Genomic DNA, 18,677 nt, shown 5'->3' with positions numbered 1-18,677 from the left:
TGTGGGTTCCTGCTTTTAGAAGCTCTCAGGACCAATATGATGGCTCCAGTAAGGGACTGCTGCCCTCAGCACCCCCAGGGACACCATGCAGCTGTCACAGCCCTGCTGCTGGGGCAAATTGTGCCCCACTGTAGGAGCCCAGCTGTGGCAGAGCTGAGCACAGGGCTCCCTGCACTGCCCAACACGCTCAGGAGAGCCAAACCTTTGGGTGCCAGCTGCAGTGGGGTCAGTAGCTCTGTTGTTTTAAATTATCTTTTTCCACACAAGAAGCCTGGAAAATCTGCTTTCACTCGGGAGTTACAGATATCCTACACTATCCCTGAGTTCTTTCTCCCTTTAAGCTGTCCTGTTCTATTCCAAGCTTCCCCCCTCTGCTCGTGCTCCTTCTCCCCCAGTTAATATGTTGCACCTTATTTCATGCTGTGACACCATTAGTGGAACCTAATCTCCTCTCTAAAGTAGACTATTAGTGTTTGGTTGGGGCCACTTATGAGGTCATACGCTCACACAGCACTTATCTGAAGTAAATGCCTTGTAGCTAATCAGGGAAAGGTAACATGCCATCACCCTGCCCACAGCTTCCCAGCACCCAAATTCCACTCATTTACAGTGAGAGAAACCCCAAGCAGCCCAAGGTTTGATTTTTCCTTTTACTTGACAGAAGCCACAGCCCTTAAGTAACTAGGATGGAATGAGAAAGGAATAAACAATTAGACAGGGCTGCTGGAACAAATCCTCCTGTTTCATTTTTCTTCTTCACTTGTCTCAGCGGGAGTAGTTTTACCTCCTATTGACACCCATTGTGCTCTTGGCTGCTCACTATGATGCAGCTGTTTTCTTAATGCCTATCAACCCTCTCCCTTTTTACCATACAAAGGTGACTTGTTAATACAAATGTTGTTGAAACCCTAATAACAATGAGTCCCAGTTGTGATCAATGATATTGCACCTTGGCAGGGGAATGTATCAATGCGTATGGATTCATTTAAAAGTCATCTGCTCAAGGCTGCCGATTTTTTATTTTAAAAATCTCCACATAAGAAATACAACTGTTCTATCAGACTGACTTTTCTAACTCTACTGGGTGCAGTAACACAGTATTACAGTTCTGCTATTTCCTGTGATACCCACTTAGTCTCATATCTACCATTTTCTATCTGCCCCAGAGAGTACATTTAAACATGAGTCTTGCAATGAAATCCTCAAATTCCAGTTATGCTCAGTCCTCTTAATAAGGTACTTTGATGCACCTGTTCCTCTCCAAAGGAACTTCCAAGGAAGCCATATGATTCCCAATGCCATTTTCTGTTTCATTATCAAAATCTCAGCACAAACCAAATGCTATCACCTCCTAAACACTAAACACCAAATGCTATCACCTCCCAAACAATCATGTCTGGATTCACTGAGCAATGTGTTAATGTTACTTCAGAAAGTGTATTACCCTTTACAGCTGTGTGTATGAATGGCCACACCTCAAAATGTCACTGTGTTTAAAAGTAAATTTACCATTTATAAAGATGACAGACTGGTTCTCCTTTCCTTTATGGCACCCTTGTATGGCTGTTGGTCTGCCACATGGGTAGATGTATGCTAGTGCAAAGTGATACTGGATTAAAAGATCAGGAATGATGAAATTGAATATAGATACCCACATATGTAACTGACAGGGTGCATAATCCGTGGAGAAGTGTTGTTTTCAGATGGGAAACAAGCTTGAGTGAACCTCATTCCTCAAATATTCTCAGTTCTGGACCAGGGTATTCTAAGTCATTTCCTACTTAATCCACTCAGCCAGAGACATGATCATTGGACTATGTAAGGATCAGTTTGCCCTAGAGAATAAAAGCTTTTGGTGTTCAAAACATGAAAGCTGAATCATTCAGAATCTGAGCTACACTGCTATTGTAATTCTGAGTAGAGGAACCATGTAACACAGCTGCTTTATGCTTTGAAAACTGTTTCCAGTGTTCCAGTGTCATATATTCCTCCAGATCATTACACTCTCACATGAAACTAATCAACATTACAAATTGAAATTAATCTAGCAAACACACTGTTCCTCATTAAAAAATTATTAGGTTCCATTACACTGTTTTAAAAATCCACAGAGGGATTAGCTAGAATTTTGACAAGTGTCAACCCCAAGAGCAGGAATAGCTGCTAATGCCTGATTTATAAATCTTCAGATTTTGTACCTCTGTATTGGGAACAATAGAGTCTTTTTTGGACCTTTGGTTTGTGCTAGGACTCTGAGTCACTGAATATTTTATGGTATTCAATGAACTACAGTATGAGTCATTCATGAGCTTTCAAGTATTTTTGGAATAGTGTTAGTTTGCTTAAAATTGCAGAAAAATCGACCAGCAGAAGTGATAGAAAATGTACCACTGTAGATTTAATAAGATCACGTGGTGGAATCAGAGCATATACACATCAGCATAAAAATTAATTTAAGCAAAAATTAGGTCTACAAAGGAAATGAGGGATTCAACAATGAATTGTTAGAGGGTTATTGTATTCTGAACAGGACCCATTTTACTGGAGCTGTTCACGGTTGCCAAAAAGTTCTTGCCTCAGATGCTGTCCGTGCTTACAATACTTATTTCCATACTCTGCTGCAGTTTACCATTCCTACAGCATTCTGCAGACATGCAAGGTTTTCATGAGCACTAAATGATTGCAGAGCTTGATCACAGGGATATCAGACACTATTCAAAGGACATGACCAAAGCCACTTTCCATTGGTGAGGTCAGTGAAGAAATAAATCCAATGAAAAGTCAGCCCCACTACAGTCTAGGACACAGACTATTCACACCACTCATAGTGTGAAAGAGTATTCCTACATTTACATAGGGATTTTGCTATTTTTTCTGGTGTGAGGAGGGTTTTTTTGTTTATTCATTTTAAATAGAGCCTAAACACACTGTATACTATAAGGAGTAACTCCAGTGTAAGGACCTGAATCACCATCATCACTGGGAGACAGAAAAAATAAATCAAGATTTTTACACAAAGCACATGAAGAGCAGTGACAGAGCCCTGAGCTCACAACCTTGTGTTTGTGGGGACCATCCAGCAGCACTTTTCACACAGGTTCAAACTAAATGACATTTAGTCATGGTTCTCCTGTGCAGAGATCAGTTTTGGCTTTCTAGCAAGGCTGAATTAAAGCCATTTGGAGAAATAATGGGAAGGATTGTGTCAAAATCTGGAAGTTTTTCCTCATTGAGAGCCAAAGCTCTTGTGTCACAAGACTGCCTGAAAGAGAAAGTTTTCTTGGATGCATGACTGTGTTGACACTTATTCTTGCTTGAGAGTGGCTTTTCATGGTTTTTTTGAAACCCCTTACTAAGCAGTATAAAGTCAAATAAGAATGGGCTCATGGGGCTTCTTTGGATGGAACTAACGGATTTACACTTTAGTGAATTCTGAACAAACCTTCCCAGAATACACGAGATGTCAGCCAGGGAGAAATTCACCATTTCTCAAACAGTTGTTGTCAATGGGACATCAAATGGAAGGACATCCCAAACTGCCTCCTGCAAAGGGAGCAAGAGGTAACTATGGAGCTGGTTCCAAATGTCCTTCACTGTTCCCAAGCCTCTGAGCAATTATGAGGTGAAGGATCTGCATTTTCTAGAGTGATGCTATGAAAGAGTCACATCCAGCCTGTCCCAGATGACTTTGACAGCCTTTCCTAGTGCATAACTCCCAATCTGCTGCTGCTGAGTGCCATGCAAGGGCAGGACCTCTCTTCCCACAGAGTTCATCATCTGCTGCATGCAGACCACAGAGCTCAGCTGCTTGTTCATGACTCTCCTAAAAAAACAGGAGGGTATTAGGTATTAGGAATAGAGTATTAGGGATTATTAATAGATATTATAGTACTAGCCGGGCACTCCAGAAAAATATGCTATGATTGGTCAAAGAATGCTATGGTTGGTCAAAGAAATATTTCATATAAAATATTTAGAATAGGTCCCCTGTTGACTTGAGAGGAAGCAGGCTATGGGTAAATTCTCAGCTGGCCATGGAAATTATGCACTGAACTATTCCAAGCAGAATGTGTGCCCATCATTCTTGGTCTGATATGGTGGGAACAGCAGGGAGTGCAAACAAGGTGTATTTGTAAGTAAAAGGTGACATGGCAATCATTATGCAAACTGATTTTTTTAATGAAAAAAGACTTAAGAGCTCCAATCATCTTCATACAGAAAAATTAGCTTTGGGAAAATAGTTTCTGCAGACAGCTTCAGTATTTAACTGATAAAAAAACTGAGGGAAAGGGTTTGTCTGTCACTATAAAATCTGCAAGACTAAATTGTTGCTTGGACTTCAAACTGCTTCCTGTCATGCATGAATGACAGGTGCCACTTGCTGTAGTTCTCTATTCTCCTTTCTGAGGAATTTGAAGTGTGCTCCTCCAAAGAAAGAGCTGGTTGCCCACTCACATTCTTAGCTACAATAAGCAGAACTTCTACAAACTTCCTTGCCACAGTTCTTGTTTGGAGGTTAATTCTCCCAAGTTCTAGAAAAATGGCTGCTTAAAAATGAAGATATAAAGGATAGCTGGGAGCTATTGTTTGTCATGCTGTCCTATCAGAGGACAGTGTGAGTTAAAACAGATTTTCATAAAAAGGCAAAGGAAAAAAGAAAGGAGTGTGTATCGCTGAAGGACAAAGCAGAAATCTTTTATTAACATTTTGGAAGAAAGGCTGCCCATATTTCTGCTGACATTTTTTCTCTGAGCAGAGCTAACAAAACAGCATTTGTCTAGGTCAGCCTAGTCTATCATGTAATTGTATCATTCAAGCTTGTTTCAGGTATGGGCTGCTTTTCCATTAATTATATTCCATGCACATGTATACATATCAGAGCTGTTGGGATGTCTATTTCTATTAGTTTAACAAGCCCTGGTATTAATGAGATTGCTCTATAATTGAACCTTTTCATGGGTCCCTTGGTGATGAAATTATGCTAATCTGAATCTGCAACCACAAGGCATCCATCATACTTGATCAAATAGTAAACATCAACAGTGATATGCTGGGAGTGTAAATGTGCCGTTAATTATTACATAAATGAACAAGCCCCATGATTTCATCTTTATATTCATGCAACTTAATAAAATGGGTGAAGACAGCGTGTATCAGTCCTCCACTATGTGGCAGCATGGGCCAGTTAACAGCAGCATGAGCTTGTAAATATTGTTATATCTTGAGGCCTAATACACTGTGTGTATAAAAGAGGAAAGAAGGGGAATGTATTTCATCTCCCTGGGTCACTTTTGTGGGAAACAATGATACTGATCAAATACATACCTTTAAAAGGGAAAAGGCATCTGATTTCCCTACTGCTATATTTGTTTGGTTTTAAAATCTGTGTGGATTATGGATCACTAAGGGTTTTAAGCAAGAGATATATCTCAGAATGTCTGCAGTGGAATGATCTATATCAACTTCAGAAAATGTTTGTAAACTTAAGCAGATAAGGTTTTCTGTACCCACACTTGTAAAAATAAATGGATTTGTAGGATGCCTGTGTTGCTGCAGGCATCATTCCTCAGTGACTGCTACATCACACTAAAGAAAAGAAGGAAGAATTTCAGGCTGCTGTTAATAATATAATATGAGAAGGACCAGAATTGCCACAGAGCAAGCATAAAAAAAAATCTTTTTTTTTTGTCAATGTTTCTTATTAGGTTCACTGTGCCTTATAACTACCTAAGTACTACATCTCAATGCAAGTTGATTTTATTTTTGTCTTCACTTGCACAGAGGTAAACAGAAATTAAAAGAAGATGTTATTGGTTTTGGTAGTTTTAGTCTGACAAATCTCAACCCCAATATTTATCCAGTGATCAGAATATTCTTCCAGTTTCTCATGAAGGAAAATTACCTTATCAGAGATCTTATGAATATGAAAAGCAAGATATGTGCTTCACTGATGTGAAATATATAGGTGCCAGATGTCACTGACTAATTTCTGAAAAAAAAAGAAGATCAAGATTAGTTCTCCTTTCTGAATATGTTTCACTAAGTTCTATATAGGAGTGTGTTGTGCTAATGATATTAAATCTACTTTTTGACCTAGTTTGACTCACGCTTTGCCTCTGCCTTTTCAATAATTAACAGAACTACATTAAACATATTTGTGGAAAAACTTTCTGTAAGCCATCAAGTTATAAATTCAATTAATATAAAAATATAGGGATTTATATTATGATTTTTTGAAGGAAAAAACAGAATTCATTAGAGAAGCATTTGAAAATGTACTCAATAACTTTGAGACATAGCTCAAAAGAAATTCTCTGGATTGGTGCAGTCCTGGGACAATGTAACACATCGAGCTGCAAGCTGCTCACTCCAAGCTGATTCTGCTGCTGCTAAAATCAAGATAAAGGCCTTTGTGACAGGGCCTGTTCCAGTATTTTTTGTTACCTCTATAGGCAAGTGAACTACAAAATCCCAGGCTGATTAAAAAAAAAAAAAGTTTAATATATTTATATATTTCTAAAAAACATTCTCACTGGGAGAAGTGCTGATGCTTTTGTGTCAATAATGGCATAGAAACACAAAGAAAGAGAGAGGGGTGCTCCTCTGAGCTCCCAGGCTTATCATGTATTTATCCACATCCTGTTAATGACATTACATTTGGCATTACTGAGAAAGTTTGTCCCGAGTTTCCTTTACCAAAATTGAATTGTTTTGAGATATATACCAATCATGGTGAGAGCTTCATACTACAGAATCAGCATCTCAAACAGTACCAAGGCACATTCAGTCTTGCAATTTCTTCCCTTCCCAACATTTTTCAGCGGAACTACAGAGGACTGTTTGTTCAGCACTCCTTCAGAACACGCCACGTTCTGGTGCTGCTCCCCTCATTTACACCTCACCACTGCTCATTTCAGCAGCCTGACTCCGTTTCAAACACAACTAGAGCCAGGCACTAAGAGGTTGTTTCCATCCTTCCTTTTTTTTTGTTTTTGACAGCATTGCCCAACGCTCTGGTTTCCCTCAGACGTGCTTTTGCAACTCTCCTGCTGAATCAGCAGCCTCCCCTCCTGAATTTCCCCATGCCACCCACACCGGGCTCACCCTGTCCTGTGACACCACCTGTGAGCCTTAGAGCAGCCCCAAAGCCCTGCCACTCCCAAAGATCAGCCACCAAAATGGCAAGGCACCTGGAGAACTGGAGAGAGGTGAAGGAGGAGGGTATCCTCACCCAGAAACCACCCCAACAGCAAACGGGGAGTAAAAGCACCTCAGGTTTGTGGGAGTGCATGGATTTGACCATGGGAAGGAGTTTAATTCCCTTTGTACAACTGTGACTGAGGAATGCTGGCATGTGCAGAGGCAGGTGCTGTTCCTTGGCATGTCCCTGAGCCTGCAGAGGCTTGTGCTGAATCCCAAACCTGCTCCCTGCCTTCAGCGGGGTCACAGCACAACCACCCCAGGAAAAGTGGGGCTGAGGCCCTTGGAAACCACCCCTGCAGGAACAGCTCCCCACAGCACCAGCCTTGGCCCTTCTGTGTCACCTGAGCTTGTCTAACCTCATGCTGCACTTACTGACTTCGATTTTTATTTATTTTTAGACTGAAGATTCCTTAATTCATGCAGACATATAAAATAATCCTCTAGATTTCTGTTATGAAACATTAATAACAATAACTTATTATAGGTATTCTATGAGACAAAAGCATGGAACAGCTTTTCCCAATGACAGAAAATTACTGAAAATTTGTACCACTATTTATAATTATATCTGATTTTGTTAAATACAGATAGGACAGCAAAACAGCACATTGAAGATCTTTTGTTCATGGCATTTTAAAAATCAAAACTATTCCTACAGTTCCTAATTTATACTCATCCACAAAAATCTATCCTTTCTTTGCCTTTGTTGCATATCTTTATATATCTTTTAGTAATTATTTCCACTCTCTGTCCAAGCAACATCAGCAAACTACACCCAAGATCCTATTGCCCTTGATTTCTTAAAAATTAGCAAAAAAAAAAAAAAAAAAAAAAAATTAGCAGTCTCAAACTATGAATTTTTCCATTAAAACCAGAAAATCTTAAGCCTAATTTACATTTCTATTATTAATATTAATCATTCCAGTTTGTAATCTTGAAAATATGTTTCTTTTCATTAGATATTCTAACCAGGTGATTGATTAGTTTCTTGGTTCTCCTGTTATAGAAGTCACCTCTGACAAGATTTCTCTCCCATAGCAGTGATCCTTTCCTATATATTTTCAAATCCTGAATGAGAGTGAAACAATTAAAGCCACTAAATTAGATTTCAATCATTTTACCTTCTATCCATTCAGACTTTCCTCCATAAGTTATTATCTGCTATTCTAATTTCCCAGTCATGCAAGTCTGCCCACTGGGATCTGATAACAAATTTAGTCAAATTTATTATTAACAAGTATCTCTAATCCTTAATTGTTTGCTAGAAATTCAGAATTGTTCCTTATTTGTGTATTCAAAATTGCATAATAATTTGTGTGTATTTGCTCGATTTCCCTGCTGACAAGTTTGTTAATTTGAATGTAAATTAAGAATGACCACAGAACACAATGTTCCTCATTTCAAGTGTATTCCTACCTAAATCAATTCCCTTGTGTCCAGGATACCCCTCTGTACTATTAAAATCAATACATAGTCCTGAATCTTTCCTGGTGGGAGTTCCCAAACCACGCAAACAAACAAGTACAACCAGGAAAGGACAGTGCTAAAACTTAAAGCCAACTAAGGTTAAGTAATCAGTGCAGATTTGCCAAAGTTCTTATCATTCAGAAACTCTCACTTGGGTATTTCAGGGCCAAAATTCAGATCTCTCTGGGTTTTCTGTTTCTGACTAATTTATCTCATAAAACTCATGACAAACACCCAAAACAATTGTACCCAGATTTGAAATTTTTAGTCAAGTTGTAGGAATTATAGTCCACACAAAAGAATTAGCATTATTTTCCAGACAATCATGGAGCCATTGGATTGTTAGCTGGAAAGAAGCACTGGAAGGGTCACTCCAAGCTGCCACTCAGGCAAGGGCTGCTGGCAGCACTGAACAGCCACAACCTTCTGCAGCTGACTCTTGTACACCTGCACAGATGTCTGGCCAACCTGGAATGACACTGTTCATGGTAAAAATGAGGATTCAGAACGTATTTCAGTGATCTGTGAAGATCAGAGATCTAAAAGTGGTCTTGAAAGCTGAATGTTCACCTTATTTAGATGTGGTTGGGCATGTCATGGGTGCAGGCATCACAAAAATGTGATCCATGTCAGCCCACAGCATTCACACCAGTGCACAGCCTTGGTCTGCAGAGCAATAACAAGGTGAACATTCAAAAGTACTCAAAGTCTGGTGATTATTATTCCAAAACTCCTGAAGGAGATTTACTTTTGTACCCTTCCTAATGTTTCGTGCCTGTCAATACCTGTCACCCACCTTTTTCTGGATGAATACTCCTCCATCAGTACAACTGAGACAAATGAAACGCCTGTGGATATTCACATGCATTAAATAGCTATACATGCTCAGAATCACTAAGGGATGAGAGGATTGGCCAACCAGAGTAAAGTATGGAAATGGGAATCTTACATGAAGTGGTGATACCATTGTTTCACTGATATTTCACGGGAAAAGCTGCTAAAAGTCTGGCTGAAGAATTCAAGCTTTCAACACCAATCTCTCAGAGAACACACAAATACATACATACATACATACATACATATATATATATATATATATATATATCTTATACATGTATGTGTTTGTGTGTGCTCATGCAGCCCTTTGTCTTCCTTGTATTTACAGAAATAAAGCAATTTTCTTTCCGATCAGCCATAGTAACTTCACTATCCCTGCAGGACTCTGGTCAGGAAGCAAATTATGTAGTTTCAAGAACTTGTGTCATTACTGTAGAGCACAGAGTGGAAAGACAGACTGCAGCATTTTCCCAGGAGGTGTGTACTCAGCTCTGCCCACAGACTGACCAGCTGCAATGCTTTCAGCATCTCCCTTTGAAGGAGGAAGGAAGGATAATTCATTACCCCCAGATAAGGGTCGTGAATTAACAGCCTAGAATTAACAGTTATGAGCTAGAATTGAAGTGGTAGCACTCTAACTGCTATGACACAAATACCAGTACTGTGTTGGGCAACTAAGGAAACCATGAGCCTCAACAGGTCAGCAGTGGAAAATTACAACTTCCCCTGCTGAGCAGAAGCTTCATAAAGATGATACTCAAGGTGCACAAGGCAGTCCAACAATCAAAGGTGGCCTGTCATTATGCTGGCACTTGCAAAACATCACCACAGCACCTGTAGAGGCTGGAAGTAGCTACATTCAGGCAGTCTCCAGAGAGGATTTCAAATTCTAAATGTCAAAGTCATAGCTATAGAAAGTGAGTGGAAATCCCTGGCAGAAAGGTGGGCAGAACTGCAGGGAGCATGGGGGCTTGGGTGGGAGGTGTCTGTGTGAAATCAGCTTAGTGTTTGGGAATTATCAGACTGCTTTGGAGTGGGCATTGAGGAACTCCAGGAGAGGCTGAGCCTGCCATGGACCAGCGCCTGCCCCAGAAGAACACCCTAAAGAGATTTCAGACTGGAAACACCCTCAGGACTGTATAAATACACTTACCTCCTTTACAAGATTGTCTACTTAATGCCCACAATTGGCATAACTTCTATTAAGCAGCAGAATCTGCAGTTCTCACATATGCAAGCACAGGTCTTACTGCACTAATGACCATCTCCAGCTACATTTGGCAAAAATCTGCTACTGAACAACTGGTTCATTTATGGCTTTCCTTAAAGAACCGGCTCCCTTTTCCAAAACACTTGGTGGAAAAAAAGAAAAAATTGTAGACAATCCCAACCTATGAAATCCTAACCTGTTACATGTTCAGAACTGAATCTGTTCTCTATTAATCCTTGAGCACTCCGCTCACTTTTCTTCCCTTTCTACCTGCATCTAAGGTTTTGAAACTTTTATTGCAATCATTTAATGAGACTTGTTATATAGTAAATGCTCAATGGTGATAGGTTAAATAAGGCCAGTGCCAGCTATTGCTCTGCAAAAAGATTCTATGTATGTGCAGGTACCAGAGAAAATGGCTGATGGTGAGAAGGTATCAGCTAATTCTTGGCTCCATCCTCTGAAAGACCACAGGTTTAGAAAATGATTCATCATGTAGTTTTAAAGATCGCTTCCCTTCCACGCTTTTGTCATCTTGTAAGTTTGTGTTTCCACCTTTCCTTGCTCAAAAGAATGCAGAATTTCTTAATTTCATACAAGGAAGACTGTAGCTTCCCTTAAGACCAACTCAAATTTGCAAACCTCAGGAAACAGTTAAATTTAAGGTTCTATCCCACAACTGAGTTACAGAATTACTGTGTGCATTACAGCAGCTATGGCTGCATAATCTCTGTGTGTTTACCATGGAAATGGCTCTGTGAAAAAGCGTGATGCCTTCTTCAACAAGTCATACAGAATCTCTGAATTTCTACTGCAACAATTCTCTCAGTTTTTTACAAAATATACACTGGTAACTTTTACTGACAGGCCACAGAGACAATAGTTTTTCAGGCTAAATGAGTCAGTGTTTGCTGGACAGATTTTGTCACTCTACAGTGGATATAGATTGTGTGTGAAAGGGGGTAAACTGAAATCTAATTAGATTTCATTTTAAGTCTAGCTGCTGCAATTATGACTTCTGAATAAAAGTGGTTGTTATTTAGCAGGGTAGCCTAAGCAATGCACATAATTATTATAATTATTAGGTACCTAATGATATCTAATAGGAGTCAGCATTGTAAATAAATGCTGTAGACTGTTCAGCAGGGTGGCCTGCACTTTGCAGAAAACTAAATAACAAAGGTTAATAAATATGTTTACAGATGATTGTTTTACAGGAACCCTGGGCAGCACTATCTGTTGGAGATTAGCTACATTAGGACTCAACAGACCAGAAAACATCCAGAATAATAGTCTTGGTACCGGCTTATAGATGCCGTGTATTAGAATAGCCAAACCAAAATCCTTCTCTTTCCAAATCCTGTCTCTTGAGTATAAGTTACACTGGGGTTTTTTGTTTGTTTTTCTGTTTTAAATAAGATCACATAGTGGGAAAAATTCAACTTAATGTGATAAATCAGCAAACATGAAATCAATCAGCAAATTCAACTTAATGTCATAAATCAGCAAATATGAACTCAATCAGCCTTTCGGTTTTTCTGTTCCAAGCCTTTTTTTTCACTCTCAGAATTTAAGAATATAAAATGGGTACTGCTATTTGAAGTGTGAATTACAAGAGCTGCAGATGCTGCCTAACCCCTATTTGCTCTGTATTAGCAGAAGAATTGTATTTATGTAATGAAGACAATGTCCACTGCTGATATAGATGACACATTAAAGATTTAAAATTGCATGTGTTTGCAAAGTGCATTTCAGAACCTTCAATTTCCAAAGTCCATTGTGCATTCAATTATCTTCCCACCCAGGCAAACTAGGGAGAGACTAATCAAGCATAATGTCCTCACATACTTCCCAGTATGCCTTCCTCAGAGAGGGCAAAGGGCACTGTCAGACCAGGATTGCAGCTTCCTCTGCCATGGGAAACACTGGTATGATTTACAGTTTATAGTCTCCATCACTAAATGTGGCCATTAGTAACAGTAAGCCTAGCTACAAAATAAGCATTTGTTATTTAAAGCTTTCCCACATGACTTTTGAGATAATTTTAGCGTTTATAAATTATTTTGGTAGTGGTCGGTTAGCTTCCAGAAAACAAACAAACAAACAAACAAAAATCTAAAAATAAAAAATCAAAACAAAACAAAAGAAAAATCACCAGCCTAGGGCAAATATTCCAGTAATGTATTTAAGGCTCATGCATTGATCTGACTGTAAATATTTGTTTTTTGAATAACACCCGTATTAGCTACTGCAAATGAGAGGAAAGGGTGTGCATCTCTCACATGCTAGCAGATGGGTTATTAACTGATTTCTCCCCTGGAATAAAAGGGCATGATCCAGACAGTCACCTAATTGCCTCCTGAACAGGGGGTGTGTATGTTGTCACATAAAAGAGAACTTTCCTTGAGAGAGGGGGCTGGCCACTCACTCACTCACTCACTCACTCACTCACTCACTCACCCACCCACCCGTGTGCTGAGACTGCTCGCATTAAACTCTCACTGCCAGGAAAATGAGCACATTCCACACTTCTCTCTCACATACACCAAGCCCTGGCACTGTAGGATCACAGGATGGCTTGGGCTGGAAGTGACCTCACAGATCACCTCGTCCCAACCCCCTGCCATAGGGAGGGGCACCTTCCACTACACCAGATTCCTCCATCCAACCAGTCCTTGAACACCTCCAGGGATGGGGCATCCACATCTTCTCTGGGCAACCTGTGCCAGTGCCTCACCACTGCTGGAGTGAACAATTTCTTCTTTATCTAATCCAAATCTACCCTCTTTCAGTATAATTTATCTTCCCAAGCCCAAGTTCACTACTGTTCTGGATACATCCATCAGTGCTGCCAGGATTTGGTAAGATGCTACTAAAGAAAACTTCTACTTTCAATGCAAATTAATTCAGTTTGTCCAATTACCAACTTTGACAACTCTCTCCCTGACTCCAGACTTTCCTGAATACCTCATTTTCTTCTACCTGCATGACTCTTGCAATGCTTTCTCCCCAAGGGGTTTCCTCAACAACTCAAAGAGTAACTGCTTGGCACTTATTATCAGGACAGGAGGAAATTCATGTCAGGTTCTGCAGATGACCTAATCTTGTACACCCAGAAGAACAAGATCTCCAGGACAGTTGAACAGAAGGGTCAAGGTAAAAACCATCCCTGCTGATGTATGTGCCCTTTCCTCTACTCAGGTAGTGGAAAGCAGAGCAGCTGAGGAGTTTTATCCCCCTGTGTAACTTCATACACAAACCATAAATGCATAACCAGGAACAGCACAACATGTGCCTCTGAACATGGCCCTTTAAATATGTAAAGCATCTCATCAATAATAATAATGAAATACTGCCTTTAACCCAAGTTGGGTTTATCAGAATCTACCAAAAGTGCAGCTGTCACAGTAAAACTAATTGGTCAATGGAACATTATTTCATGATATTGAAAAAAGGTAGCAATGCTTTTGGAACAAAAAAGAGCTTTCAATACAGGAATAATGTCAAATTATGAAGTTGGTTCAGCTCAGAAAAAACATAATTTTTAATCACAGTATTTTGTAAGCCACAAATGGAATTCATTTTCACAATTCATGAATTAAAGATATGCTTTGAAATTGAGTTCAGCATCCTAAAAGCATATATTACATATCTATACAGCAAACTTGGGCACTAATGTAAACCAAGTTCTATTTACATTTTGATTGCTACCTCATATCTATCAATTAATGTACTGTATTCATAAAACACAACCTTCAATACCCAGCTGATGTGAAGAACTTCCATATGTATTTCAGGCTCAGCCTCTGAAGACTACTTTGTTGGTAATGCTATGTGTGAAGTTAAGTACTTTACTTGTGTTTTTATCTATTCAAAATTTATTTATCTCAAGTTCTCTCAACCCATTTTTCCTAGGCAAATTTCATGCCTTAAAAAATACAGCCTAACAGCATTAAAGCAACAAACAGCAGGATTTTGTGTACATGTTAAGAGAACTGTAACAAATTGCATTTGAACTATTTAAACCTTTTCTTTCACTGAACCCGGTAATAGTTTTGATTCAGAGAATGACATTTTCCTCATTTAAAACAAAAACAAGAACAAAGGTTCATTTTCCATTGGCTTTAACAGGAGTTTTTGATATGCACAGCCAACAGACCTGGTCTACCTGTTAGGCTCTGGCAATAAGAATACAGGGGAGGTCAGAGTGGCTCTTCACTCAGTGAACAAAGCAGCCTGTGAGAGATGCCAAACCCCACTTCTTTTTACACCCATGTGATTCAACAGCATTGTGAACAAGGGAGGCTGAACTGGTGTTACTGTGCCTGTGGCTGACCTGCAGAACAAGCCAGAATATCCCCCAAGTGATGGATTTGATTAGACAGACAGCAAGTTGAACATTCAGATAGAACAAAAGTATCACGAAAAATTACGCAGGTTATCCCTGTAAATACAAAATGCACACACAAACCATGAATGCTATGGGACTAAACCCACTCCTCTCTCTCTCACTCACTCAAATCAGCACTCTCAGTAACCTGAATCCAGTTTATTGATTCCTCTGGCTGCTGGGAAGGAGGTGGTGCTTACACTGAAACAAACAGCTCAGCATGTCAGAGAAGGGCCTTTCAGAACACACCACAGCCCAGTGCATCAAACTTCTTTAAAGCAAGAGAGATTGTTTGTCTCAAGCAGGTTGAGTGCTGGTTGCATCCTGTGTTCAAACCCCTGGAGAGGCACCATGTGTCCCTCTCTGGAGGCAGATGTTTGTCAGGCGTGGCCCCACGGGCTGTTTGGGCAGATCAGAGGCTGTGCAGAGCACAGCACCAGTGTGAGGGGAGGAATAGGAACTGGAATAGAAAGAATGGCTCCATCAGGAGCTCAGCACAATAAAGCAGTGCAGCTGGCAGAGCCAGAGATCCCTGGTGTGCACACAGGCTGGTGAGAAGCTTTGTGCCATGGCAGAGGGTCAGTGCCCACCGGGGAGGATTTCATGGCTCTGCCACTGAGCTCTTAAAGGATTGGGTTGCAGCATCCCACGTGAAAAGATCTCCTGCAGTGATCTTTGCCAGTTCATTTCAAATCTGGCCCCTATCAGTGCTATCAGTCATGCTGGATGGGAGTCACAGTTTATTCAGGTAACTGGAGCCTCTTTGTTTTTACTGCAGTCCCAAGCGCTGCCCCTCAAGGGGGAACTCTGGCACACAGGATTGGGAAGCTGCACTTGGGAGCTTTTTCCTCAGAGCTTTCTGCATGTTTGCCAGTTTTCTGTGTAGCTGGCACACCAGTGTAGGTGCTCCCCAGGCAAGGGAACCTCCTCACTCTGTGCCTCAGCTCTGCTCTGGGAGGCTCAGGGTGAGCATCACTTCATTACAACATGCTAACACTGACATGCTGTCATCGTGCCTAGAAAGAGACGGTTCCAGGAGAAGGAAGCTTTATCACTACATGAAGCATTGGAAATTACAATGTTTAATCTGGCAGAAACCACTTTTCTGCAAATAGACTTCCAGACTTGACTATGATGGTTTTTTCTGACTCCTTTATTTTCATGCTCTGAAAGGCTTCGACCACAATAAAAAAACAACAACATTGCAATCAGAACAAATCTGATACCAGGGATCTTAGTACCTCAGCAGACAGATGAATGACAATTTAGGCTATTTTTTTTTGCTAATATCATCTGTAGATGATATTGCTATAAATCTTTTGGTGAGCCTTCCTCTTGAAAGAGAGAGAAAAGAGGACAACAACTAACTTTATCTGTTTAAAGGCTGCTCTTGGCAGCAATTGGAAGATGTTCTTTAAGCACTATTCAGCTCATAACAATGTTTTTTTATTGTTTTTTTCCCCGTCCTTTCAAAGCCCAAACCTTCAAAACAGTTGCTGAAGACATCTCAAACATATTCAGCTATTACATGCAAGTGGGTAATAAAGGGACAAGTTCCTACAACTACAGAGGATAAATAGCTTCACACATTGAAGTCTCAAGCATGTCTATATTCACCCTTTACAGAAACCATTGCCATTGATTCACTCTGTGAGATTTAGATGGTTCCTTTGTTGTCTTCAAATTAGCAAAGATGCTAAAAGGTGTGAGGAAATTTCTGTGTTTTTTGCATTTACTTCTGGTAAACAAAGATAAGAAAAGAAATTTTAAAAAATATATATTTTAAAAAAATATAACATAGTGATCATTATGAAAGAGTTATCAGCTCTAGGCCCTCAGAATAAGTGGTAGGAGCTAATATATTCTTATAATCATATTCCAATATATCATATTGGAACACGGCCTTTCAAGTACCTTCCTGTATGGATTCTGTATGGATTGAAAAATATAATTGTTTATTAAATCTCCTTCAGAAGAAATTATTAAAAGAATTTGATTTGTATAGATTTATGTATTCAGATAGAATCACAGAATAAATGGATTTTCGTGATAAGTCTATGTTTGGGAGGATTATTTAAATTTGCTACACAGATATTACCTACATTTTCAAAAAAAAAAACCAGCCATATTTTCTCAAGAACACTTTGGTATTATCTGTGCTTGTCAATTTGTTGAGATTCAGGACAAAGGGCTTCTGAAATCTGACTAAAAAAATCAAGTTATGCAGTTAATATTCATTAAAAAACCCTCAACCTTTTTATTTCTGGCTTATGACTTAAGATTACACAAAGAAAGCTCACATGTCACTTCTCCATCAGCAATGAGTTTCTTTACTCTTTGAAATTGTCACCATGTACACACTTGAACAGTTTTTTGGTAACTTTCTAATGGAAAGGGAAAAATCAAGGAGCTTCATTACACAGTCTCTTTAGAGTAGAAACCTTCAGCTTATGTGAAGGCCTATTTAAGGTGAAAGAAATTTTAAAAATTACTTTGTAGTAAGAAGATACATTTTAATCTAGCAGAGCACTACTAGTTTTCATAAATCAAATGTCTGTCATATGAGAACATTTACAGGATGTATTAGAGAAACCATTTATGTGTTATATGAACTCAAAATTAAAACTAATTTGAATATCAGCTTTCAAACTTGGGAGTTCTAAGGTTTGTTTCAGGTTTTCATACTGATTTTGCTGCATTTCCAAGCTGGTGGGGAAAACATTGGATAGAATGGATAGGATTGTTAGCACATATTGAAAGAAGCAGAGCAATAATTGACAGTTATCCATGAGAATGGCCAAGCCAGACTGACAATCTGGACAACAAGAGGTCTGTGGTAAGAAAGGGAAAGAAGGACCTGGAGATATTTTCTAAAGGGAATTCAGAAGGTCACCAGGTAACCTTTTTTACAGCCTCTGAATAGAGCAGGTGGTGCATGGAATGCCTCTGAACAGAGGGTGGTGACCTGAACACAATATTCAGAATATTCAGATTCACGTGAGTCTCCTGCTGCAGACAGGGCAGTGAAACTCTCTGCTCATCCCCAGTGATCAGCTACTACTGTAGTAGTTTTGTGGGAAGCACAGAGCTCACAGCACTTCCAGCACAGTGAGAGGGTAATTTAACCAGCACCCAGTGAGTGAAGAAGGGATTCTCACTGGGTATTGCAGAGCTATTATAATCAGCTATCAAAGAACATTTCTGCAGCACTAGAGTAGAACAAGGGGTGACTTAGGCTGTCCTCACTGCTGTGCCTCTCTTGGGGTGCATCAGATCAGAAATTTAGACATGAGAACTATCTATGCATCACATACATTAGCATCATAATTGCCACTGAAACTGAGTTCTCATTGTTCACTTCAGCATAATAATTGCAATCTTGGAATCAGCCCAGATTCAGTACAGTTAGTTTATAAACAACATCCAATTAAACTCCTTAGAATATGTTCCCTATCAGTTTCTGAGAAACAGGTTAACAAGACACCTATTCTTTCATGAGCTGGAATTGTACAGTTTATCTACAATGTTTTGTGATGTGTCCTGTAACATTCAGTGAGAACTAGGCCTAAA

The sequence above is a fragment of the Melozone crissalis genome, unplaced genomic scaffold (genome assembly GCF_028551555.1).
Source record: "Melozone crissalis strain CALT ecotype California unplaced genomic scaffold, PUWL_Pcris_2 ptg000007l_1, whole genome shotgun sequence".
Classification (NCBI taxonomy): Eukaryota; Metazoa; Chordata; class Aves; order Passeriformes; family Passerellidae; genus Melozone; species Melozone crissalis.
The sequence above is the reverse complement of the archived record's forward strand: the minus strand, read 5'-3'. Positions refer to the sequence as shown.